Consider the following 10,955-nt stretch of genomic DNA (forward strand, 5'->3'; position numbering starts at 1 on the left):
TAAAATTAGCCAGTACATTTTATAAAGAATTATATGATGCTAAGTCCCTTGACGATTAGTGTCAGCAGATGTCATTGGATTCCATTGTAGATAAGATTCCTACTTGTGAAGCTGAAAGATTTTGTGTTCCTTTTACAGAAAATTAATTGAAGGCAGTGATTGATGAGAGTGGGAGGAATAAGTAAACCAAGCACCTACGGTCTCTCCTATGATTTCTACAGATTTTTTTGGGAAATTCTTAAACCTGATCTTATATTAGTATTAGGAAATCTTGGGGTCTGGAGTTGTTACAGATTCTTTTAAAACAGGTATTGTTTCCTTGATGTATAAGCAAGGTCCAAAAGATGATATAGGGAATTGGAGACCTATAACTTTAATGAATTGTGACTACAAGGTTGTCACTAAGCTTATTGCTAATAGGATGATGCAGGTTTTAAATTTTGCAGTTCATGAGGATCAGACCTGTGCGGTACCTGGTAGGACAATTATGGATAATCTGATTTATTAAGGGACACTTTTCCATTGTAGTAAGAATCAATCAGTTGTTTTACTTAGCTTTGACTTTCAGAAAGCATTTGATATGTTGGCCCATAATTTTCTGTTTTTTATTCTAGGGTCTATGGGTATCCCAGCCATTTTGATTCAGCAGATTAAGTCATTATATGATGGGGGCGTAAGTAATTGATATATTGTTTTCTTGGAGATGTTTTTTCTATCAGGTCCGGAATCAGGCAGGGATGCCCCTTATCCCCTATTCTCTTTGCGTGTGCCATAGACCCTATCCTTGTTAAGATTCAGGGAGATAAGGTTATCCGTGGTATTTTTGTTAAAGGTAATGGTGAACAAGTGTTCCTCCTATGCTGCAGTCCATAGATGTATTTTATTGGCTATATTGTTTTCAGCTGGGTCTGGGTTACGTTTAAATTTTCAAAAAAGTGTGTGTATGGTGTTTGGGAACTGGAGGGAGGATTTAACTCATGATATTGAGGTAAGAAGGGACTCAGTTAAGGTCCTTGGCATTCATTTTGATCAGGAGTTAAAGGGACAAGAGAACTGATCTGCTGTGGTTAAGAAACTTGAGGGCAAATGTGCCTTTTGGAAACTGAGATTTAACTTTGGAAGGTAAAATTTTGGTCATTAAATCTGTTTTATTGCCAATCATTTTGTTTTGTTTAGTTTTTCCTCCTAATTCTTTTTGTTTGAAGCGGATTAACAAACCTTTGTTTTCTTTTTTTTTTGAGTTCCAGCATGGATAAGTTCAGTAGAGTCATGTGGAGGGAAAGATTTTCCAGATTTGGTGAAGTATATTTTTTTGAATTTTTTTTCTTTCATTGTTAAATCTATTGACAACAATGTTAAGTTTGCTGCTTTTTTGAGATACCATGCTGGTATTATCCTGCATAGGTTTGGTTGGTGCCATATTTCCTCAAAGTTTCCTTTTTTGCTTTTTCTTTAAAGTTTTATTTAATTTTGGAGAAAACAGTTTCTTTGTTTCATCTGGATGGTTTGCCACTTGATATTGTAAAGGATCAGAAAAAGTTGACGTGTCATGTTAATTCCTTTTCTTTTGTTTTACCAGTAGGTAGATTTGCAGCGGATCTGTCTAAGGAAGTTTGGGAAAAGGTGTCCTGTAGATTCCTTTCTAATGAGCAGAAGGATTTTGCCTTGCTGGCTGTGCACGGCTGCATTCCTACTAGAGAATTTCAGCATAGAAGAAGTCTTGTTCGGTCTGAGATTTTCCCTAGGGACAGATGTTTTTTTCCCAGAGAGTATTTTTCATCTGTTGTGGGAGTGCAGTTTTGCACAGCAAGTTTGGAGTGTGTTAATGCCTTTGTTTCAGGAGATTTGTGGGTTGCAGGCTTTGTCCTATGATGTAATTCTTTTTTGAAAGGGTTTGAACATGTTAAAGGTTAAGGAAAGGGTTGCATGGCAGTTTATAAATACTGTTGTTAAGTTAGGATCATGGAAAGATAGGAATCTGTATCTTTTTAAAAAAGAATTTTTTTCTGTTGAGGATTGTGTGGGTTTTATACTTGGGACTGTTTATACCTATTTGGTGGAAAACAAGATCAATCCTGTGTTTGCTTAAAAAAATATGGAAAATGTATATTTGGTCAAACAAAATTATATTGTAAACATCCAGACAATTAATAAACTGTGAAAGAGGTTTTGTCTGGATGTATTTTGTGATGTTTTGTATTTTCTGTATGTTTGTTTCTTTGTTTTTTGTATTATTTATTTTATTTTATGTTTTATATTTCTAACTTTTTTAATAAAAATATATATATATAAAAAAATGTTCTTATCAGTTTAATATCTGATACGTCCCCTATCTGGGGACCATATATTAAATGGATTTTTGGAACACAAGATGGAAGAAGAGCTTGCTCTGTCCACTCCACGCATTGACCTGGTATTGCAGTACCTCCAGGACCGGTGCACCCCTCTTTTTTTTTTTTTTTTTTTTTTTTTAATATTTTTATTGAGGTTAAAACAACAGGTTCATAACAGTCTCATCAAAGAGTAAAATTACATAAGATACATTCTACTGACACGACATGACATCTAAACACCTCATTTTTTGAGACTAATATATTCTCAGAGTCCTCAGATTAACAGGTCCAGTCAAGAGACCAGAAATTAAATAAGCATTTGAGGACATGTTGACAGAGATAACAGTACAAATCACAGTTTCAGTGTATATGGAATAATACAAATTCTGGGCTAAATATACAACTTTCAAATAAAACAGACTTCAGTTTCTATTCTGAATCTAACATCGGTTAACACTGAACCTGTATTGAAACGTATGGATGATTAGGACTATTATCTTAAATGGACTACAGAGAAGCAGGGAATTATAACAAAGATGAATTACCCGTTCTGAACCCCGAGAGCCGTTCTATGAGAATACAGGGAAAACTAAATCATGACTCTGCGGGTTGGACAGAGACTAGCTAACTCTGTCAGAAAATGTGCGGGGAAGAAAGAAATCCTCCCTAACCGCACGGGGGGGGGGGGGTGAGGGGCGGAGGGATGCCGCAAATAATATGCTGTATTGTTATTGTGCACATCTAACAACTTTAATGTCTAGCCTGAATGACTGCTTCGAACCTGTATGAAAGCTAAGTTATGTGTAATGTGCTCAAACTACGGTAAAAAAACATAGATATTTAATGAGGTAACTTAACAACAATGAAAACTGAGTGCAGGGAAGTAGTTAACGGAGATTCACAGTCCTGAGAGGTGAGAGCTGAATGTATTATGTTTACGTGCTATTTACAACTATTGGTAAGAAATCCCAGTTAAGGTCACTTACATCACTACACTATTAACAGCTAGCACTGTATTTAGCTAAGAGTACCAGACAACCCCTATTATACTCGCTGTTATCACATATCAGGTTCATGAGGCATCACCTGACCCTTTCAGGCAAAGCAGCCCCTAAATTATAATACTGATAGCTTAAAAGTATACATGTATTCAAAAGTTACTTGCAGAATATATAACCCACTACTGGAGTTCCCGGGCAAACAGACTCTAGCATACATTGCCTGTTAGTGAGACAATACCCCAATAAAGTTGTGCTAATCTGGTCTCTGAGCAGTATACATAAGAAAACAGATAGAGATATAATACAGCAGGGAATAAAATGCATATGACAAAAGGAAGCTCTCCCTTGTGTTACCAAAGGGTGTCAAACAGGGGACATAACATAGAAAATAGGGAGCAGTTCTTTTACATGAGTCCATGTGTGTTGTCACAGAAACAACCCTAGGTGGGTCAATGGGTATGTATGTCAAAAAGTCCCCAACCATTAAAACATATAGCTTGCGTCCGTGAAAAAGGCCAGAGAGCAGGATCGCATGTCAGGCCCAGGGCCTTCATAGAGAGCCACAGCAAGTGTGAATAAGAACAAAGGTAATTCGGGGGAATAGCAATATAGATCTAGAAGGGATATTGTGACCACAGTAGATCCGTAGACACCAGCATATCCTCAAAGACACAGTCCCTCTTTTAACCTATGCCGGTTCGAGGACCTCGGGAAACATGCCACCATAGCAAAAGTCCAAACAGCTGCACAGTAGAGTGGCAACACTGTGGTTCCGGAGGATGGAGAGAAAGGACCCACCTGCTACGATAATTTGCTTCTGGAGCTGCCGCCACCCGCACAGACCCAGCCACAGGTTCTTCTCCAATCAATCCAGTGACCACAGCAGCGGCACCTCTCTGAACCGCTGCCTCCTCCGACGAAAGACAGCAAGATGGATGCTCCTGGTTAACACCCACGTGTATGTCGGGTGCCACCGCCGCAGGTTGGTAGATCACACTGTTATCTTCCTTCGCATCCCGGCAGGTAACGGCTAAAATAAGTTGGTCCATCCTGCTCAGAAGTTTGTGATTGTATTGCTCAAACAGGTCTAGGATAGCGTTGCGGGCTTCCGCCATGATCCTGTCACTTCGCAGCTAGGCTGCAACAAACTTCTCTGGCCACAGTCTGTTATAGCGCTCCCGGGTCCTCCCCAAATCACAGTAGCTTCTCCAGATCTTATACAGGCCGCAACCGCGGTCTTTCCTAAATAAACTCTGGAAGTACTTGCACTATATGTCTGTGGTTCGGCTCTGAAGCATATGACAGGCCAGACATCAACTAAGCCCATGTCCTGCTGCGGCCAGCTAGTAAATATTGTTGCTTGCTGGCAATTATATTAGGTTTAAAAGGGTTTTATTTACTTTTTATGCAGGAGCTCTAACCAGGCACAGCTTCTCTCTATGACGGCTAGCTCCGCCCCCCCGCACCCCTCTTTTGCTGTGTGACTAAAACAGAATAACAACAACGACAACAAGCATTAGCTGATGACTTTGGGAAAGCCTCAGCAAGCTGCCTACCTTTTTTGGCCATGCATTCTTTCTTGGCTTGTCTTTTGTACTCCTGTTAACCCCTTGTGTGCTGGCCAAAAAAATCTAGAAAATGGCTGTTCTAGGAGAGGCGACGTCTTTGGTATCCTTTTTTTTTCATTCTTCATTTGATTATGATTTCTTCCCAAATGTATTTATTAATGTGTTCATTTATTTATTGATGTATTTTTTAATTTTATGAGATTCTCTCTCTTTCTTTCATCTATCTATCTATTTATCTCAGACAATAAAAGTCATTTGAGCTGCTGCTGCATCTTTTGTCAATATTGTCTGTGTGCTTCTTTCTCTACCTGGTGCAATGATTGGAGCGTGCTAGCTAGCTAGGTAGGCAGGCAGCCAGGCCCAGAAGATCCAGTAGTTAGGTGCAATCAGCAGCCAGGTGCTTTCACGTCTCCGTCTCCAGAGTGCAGCAGCGGCAGGCGTGTGTGCGGGGAGAAGGGGGCATTTTTCAGGGGGAGGAGGAGCCATGCAAATGAGAGAGCATCTAGCTGTCCAGTCAGGCATCAAGTACAAGCTGCAGCAGCAAGAAGGGGGTCTTCAGTGGCCAGTAAGCTGACTGAGGCTAGTAGCTGGCTTTTTCCAACCTGGCCTAGTAGCCAGGGGGCGCTGCTGCTTAGATTTTCCAAGTAGAGAATTTGTCGGGTGTCTGTGTCTCCCCGAGGCAGAGGGAGTCCTTTCGACGTGCGGCGTCCCTGACAAGAGCGTTGCGGTTATTGCTTCACTGCCTTTTGGCTCAGATCAAGTGTCTGAGTCAGAAGAAGTTGCATAACCTGTCCCCTTGGCCTGGTGGTGTTTCCTTCAGGTGCACCACCTGCTGCTATTGGGGAGACAGCTATCCAAAGTGCCGGGTTGCAATCAAGTTGCCATTATGGCGGCAATTTCTGGACAGAAGTCTGTGGAGAGTATCATCAGTGGAGGAGTCGGAGGAGACATCGGAGATGAAGTTGGAGGAGCTGTTGGAGTTGGAGCGGGTGTAGGAGTCGGTGGTGCTGGTGAAGGAGTAGATGGAGGTTGAGGTGGTGTTCAAGATGCTGCTGGCGGAGGTTTGAGTTGAGATGGAGGGGAACCAAGAGGACTTCATTGTGAAAGACCTATTGGTCAATATCTTTATGATACCTTGCGTATTCAGGTGGCTCCTGAATATCAAGTGTTGAACGATGCCAATTTTTTGCAGAAGGATTTGTTAGTTGATTTGTTTGGCTTTCGTTTTGACCAATTTATGTGTTTTCAAGACTTTTTTAAGTGAGGGTATTACGATCTATCCCTTATTTCAAATCAACTAGCTAATGTTGTCCTAGAGAAATGTTGTGCTTTTCAGATGCATGATGCTTTGAAAGGGATAAAAATTTCTCATTTACTTAGCGGTGGAGATAAACTTCTAATTATTCACATGTATAATCCACATGTGGATAAAAATGAAATAGCCCATTACTTGATGAGGTTTTGCTCTAGGATCAGATGTGAGGGGCAGGTCCTGAATAATTTTGGAGTATGGACATGGAAATGGAAATTTCAAGTATTCTTCCGCCCTGATGACAGTGAGAGTTTGGGTTTTCTTTTGTGAACCCGCCGTTATTTTCCATTGGAAATAATCAAGGTTTTATGGTTTTCAACCAGATGTCCCCCTATTGCCGGACATGTCTTCGGTATGGGCATGATACCTCCAGCTGCTTTGAGGAGCAGGTTTGCCGGTTCTGTAGACTAACTGGTCACCAAAGTAAAGATTGTCACATTTGACTTTGTGACCTTTGTGGTAGTATGGACCACATGAGCCGTGTTTGTCCTGAGAGACGGAGGTTGGAAAAGCAACCTTTTGTGGTGACTGTGAGAAATTCCCTTGGTAGGGGGGTTGACCAGGGTCATCGGGTTGGTTCTGCTCCCCTTTCTTCTATGGACGTGGAAGAAGATAATATTTCTGTTGAAGGTTCTGCTGTGAGGGAATCGGATGAAGATCATGGTCACCTCTCAGGGATCTATTGTTCCTCCCTCGAGTATTCAGGTCAAACCTTCAGGGAAATCCAAAAAAAATGGATCTAAGGCTGAGAGTGATGCCTCTGTATCCTCTAAGAAGCCGAAGATGGATGTGTCATCTAACTGGCATACGGATCCTGGGGATTCTGTGGCTCAGAATGGTTCTTGTAATCCTAAGAAGATGAAGATTTGGGATGTTGCAGTTGAGGTAGCTTCAACGTCTCTTTCTGCTACCACTGATTTAAGCCTTTTGGAACAACAGAATAGGTTTTCTGTTCTCGCTCAGAACTTGGTATTCCCCTCTGAAGATGTTTCGATAGAGCTTAGATTATTGACTCATGGGGAGGTAGTTTCAAATGATGGTTCTGAGCTCAGGATTGATGAGTCATCAATGCCTGCTAGAGAAGAAGTGGTAAGTCTTGTGCTTAGTGATCTTTCAGAGGGCCAGGATGTATTTTCTATTAGAAGACCTTCTATGGGAGATCTTCTACTGCTTTTTCTTCTTTGATGCTGAAAATTGCATTGATAAATACACAGGGTCTTAAAAGTCCTTCTAGAAGGACTACCTTGTGCGATTTTTTGAAAACTAGAAATGATATTATATTTTTACAGGAATGCGGTATTAATACAAATGATAGGCTTGAGGTTTTAGAAAAGTGTTGGGATAATGGCCCCTTTATATGGTCAGGTAGCAATGAAAATAAATCCGTAGGGGTAGAGATTCTTTTTAATAGTCATTCTATTACTGTTGATAGTTATGAGGAAGTTGTCCCAGGGAGACTTAATTGCCCGTATTACTTTTCAGAATTTTAAGTTTAGTTTTAGGATTTTAGCTTTGCTTTAAGCAGGTTCTGAGCCTTTGATATTAGGTGGGGATTTTAACTGTATTTTACCTGGTGAGAACAGGGAGAGTGTTGGTGTTGGTGGTTCTGCGAGTTTGTTGAAAGGTATGATTGAGGACTTTAGGTTGTGTGAAATAGTGTGTTGCGAATGATCCTGGTTTTACGTGGGCGAGTAAAATCCTGTATTGATTTTTTATTTTTATCAAAGTTTTTTACTCCTAGTTCTTGTGTTGTCAGTGAGAATGTTTTCTCTGACCATAAGATTGTGGAGTGTGTGTGTGATATGCCTGCGTCTGTGTACTGGAAGTTGAATGTTTCTCTTTTAAAATAGGATTTTATTAGGGACCGTTTTATTTAACAGTATAGGAAGTGGCGTTTTACTCGGGGGGGGATGAGGACATTATTTTATGGTGGGATAAAGTAAAGGTTAAGATTCAGGAGTTTTTTATTAGGATGGGCAAACAGAAGGCTAGGGAAAAGAGGGAGTTTTATGCTAGGTTGAATTTTAGGCTTCAAGCTCTTTTTCAGGCTCGTTCTTATGGTTTTAAAGTAGATGAAGATATTTTAAAATTAAAAGAAGAAATTAAGAAAAAATTGGAAGAAAAGGGGAAGGTAATTATTTTTAATTCTAAAGTAAAAGTTTTAGAAGATGGAAAATGTTCCAGATATTTTTTTAAGAAATTGGTTAATAACAAGAGTTTTATGGATAAAATTGAGGAGGAGGGTAAAATTAATGATATGAAGAGGGTTGTACAATTATTCAGATTTATTTTCCTGTAGAACTCGATTCTTTAAACGAGTTGAATTCTTATTTTAATGATCAGTCTTTATCTAGAGATTTTAGTAGTGCTGAATTTAATTAAAAGTTATTAAGAGTTTTTTAAATGAGAAAACTCCTAGAAATGGCCTACCTATTGAATTTTATTCTACTTTTTGGAATATTTTAAAAGATGATTTTATTTAATAAGTGTAGTGATTTTAAAATTTTACCTCAGTCTTGGATGCAGGGAGTAGTGGTTCTAATATACAAAAAGGCGATAAAGACTCCCTGAAGAATTGGCGTCCCATTACACTTTTAAATGCGGATTATATAATGTTTACAAAACTTTTAGCATCTAGACTTAAAACCGTCATTTCCAAAGTTGTAGCCCCCTCTCAGGCCTGTGCGGTGCCCGGGAGGAGTATAACTGAGATTTTATGCACAATTAGGGATACAATATTTTATTGTTTAGATGGGGACCAGAACTTAGATCTTTTTAGTATTGATTTTGAAAAAGCTTTTGATAGAGTGCCGCATGAGTTTTTATTTGCTGTTTTAGAGAGGATGGGTGTGCCTGAGAGGATGCTAAATCAGATAAAAAGTGTGTATGATGGTTGTGTGAGTAGAGTGTCAGTGAATGGGTTTTATTCTGATGAGGTTTTTATTAAATCTGGCGTCAAACAAGGTTGCCCCCTTTCGCCTATTTTATTTATTTGTTGTGTGGGGCCGTTGCTGTGTGCTTTGAGGATGGATAAAGTGATTAGTGGTGTGCATGTCCCGAGTAGGAATGGATGTCAGGTCAAGTCCTTAGCCTACATGGATGATATTACAGTTTTGTGTACGTATGTTGTGTCTCTGTGTAGAGCTATAAGAACGGTGAAGTGGTTTTGTTGTGCGTCTGGGTGTAAGGTAAATGTTGATAAGTCTGAGTGTATGGTAGATGGGAGAGTTTGCTTGGTGTTGATGTGCCTGTGGTGAGGGATAAGATAAAGATTTTAGGTATTTATTTTACTGGGGACATGAAGTATGATTTAAATTAGGACCTCATTCTTGCGAAAGTTAGGGAAAAAATTCAGTTTTGGACTTTTAGAAAGTTAACTTTAGAAGGAAATTTTTTAGTTATTTTACCTATTTTATATGTTGCTATGGTTTTATTTCCTCCAGCACTTTGGCTGAAATGGTTAATTCAGGAATGTTTTATTTTTTATTGGGAAGCTAAGATGGAACGCTTCAAAAATTTCCTGAAAATGGGAGGAAAATGCCTTGGGTTTAGAGATGTTTTTAAGTTTAAAGTTATCAGCTTTTAATATAAAGATGGCTCTTTGTAGTGATGATTGCATGACCAGCTTTTTTTTTATCAAATAAGCTACGGGTTTTATTCTTAAAAAGTATAACTGGGTTAATTTGTTTTTAAATAGACCGTATGCTTTTAATCTACCTAAACATTATGTTATTTTAGAGAAAATTATTAGGTGTTTTAAGTTGCAACATTTTACTGGGGAGATTTTAATTGATCATAGAAAGATTTTTAGGGTTTTTAAATCTGGTGAAATTGTGTCTCAGGTTTTAAATTGTTCTGGCAATGTTTCCCAGCTAATTTGGAAGAATGTGGCACAAAAATTTTTAAGTAATTTTCAAAAATATTTGTCCAGGGGGATAGTCACTGACTCTCTTCCCACGAGGGAATTCCAGCACCGTAGGGGCTTGGTTGCCAGAGCCAAGTGCCAGAGAGAGAGATGTGTCACCAGTGAGTCACCACTACACATCTTCCGGAACTGTGGTTTTGCACAGGAGGTTTGGAGGCAAATTCGTCCCCTTTTAAAATGGGTAGGTGGTCTGCATGTTTAAATCATCAGGCGGTTTTATTTGGTAAATTTTCATGCATAGCCAAAGAAAAGTTTTTATATGTTTGGTTGATTTTAAATTGTTTTAAATAAGCTATTTTGTTTGCTAGGAATCTTATTATTTAATCTTGAGCAAAAATTTTACTAGTTAGAAATTGTATCCAGTATGCCCTTAGTCTTATTCATATTTTATTTTTATTTTTTGAAGAGAGAGAAAGAGAGAGAAAGAGAGTAGGAGAACAGCTTTGGATTTTATTTCTGGAATAAGCTTTTTTTTTTTTATTGATTTTCTCTTACCGATAGATATAGGGACAATTTTTTAGGGTCAGGTTTAGGCTAATATGGTCACAGGAAACAAATTTCATCATCCACACACCAAAAAAGTGTTCAGCATTAGACACAGATTAACCTGTACATCTGACTATTATTTATTTGCTGATTTGTCCATGTTCTCTTTGCTATATTGACAAGACGACAACTTTGTTCAGGGAACGACTTGCGAACCATAAGCCAACTATCCGCTAGGCTATTGTGAAAGGAGATTCAGATCAGATTGTTGCGAGGCATTTTGTGCAAGCTGGACACTCAATATCCCTATTGAGGACTATGCTAATTGAT

The 10,955-nt window shown here is 39.0% G+C and overlaps 1 non-coding gene across 1 annotated transcript; it reads left to right on the forward strand.

The window, feature by feature from the left end:
* The first annotated feature begins 2,260 nt into the window (after positions 1-2,260).
* Positions 2,261-2,447, forward strand: LOC128655051 (U2 spliceosomal RNA). The gene has a single exon (XR_008401636.1). It is a non-coding gene; the product is annotated as a U2 spliceosomal RNA (small nuclear RNA).
* The last annotated feature ends 8,508 nt before the right edge of the window (positions 2,448-10,955 follow it).

This window comes from Bombina bombina, chromosome 3, assembly GCF_027579735.1.
Source record: "Bombina bombina isolate aBomBom1 chromosome 3, aBomBom1.pri, whole genome shotgun sequence".
NCBI classification, from domain to species: Eukaryota; Metazoa; Chordata; class Amphibia; order Anura; family Bombinatoridae; genus Bombina; species Bombina bombina.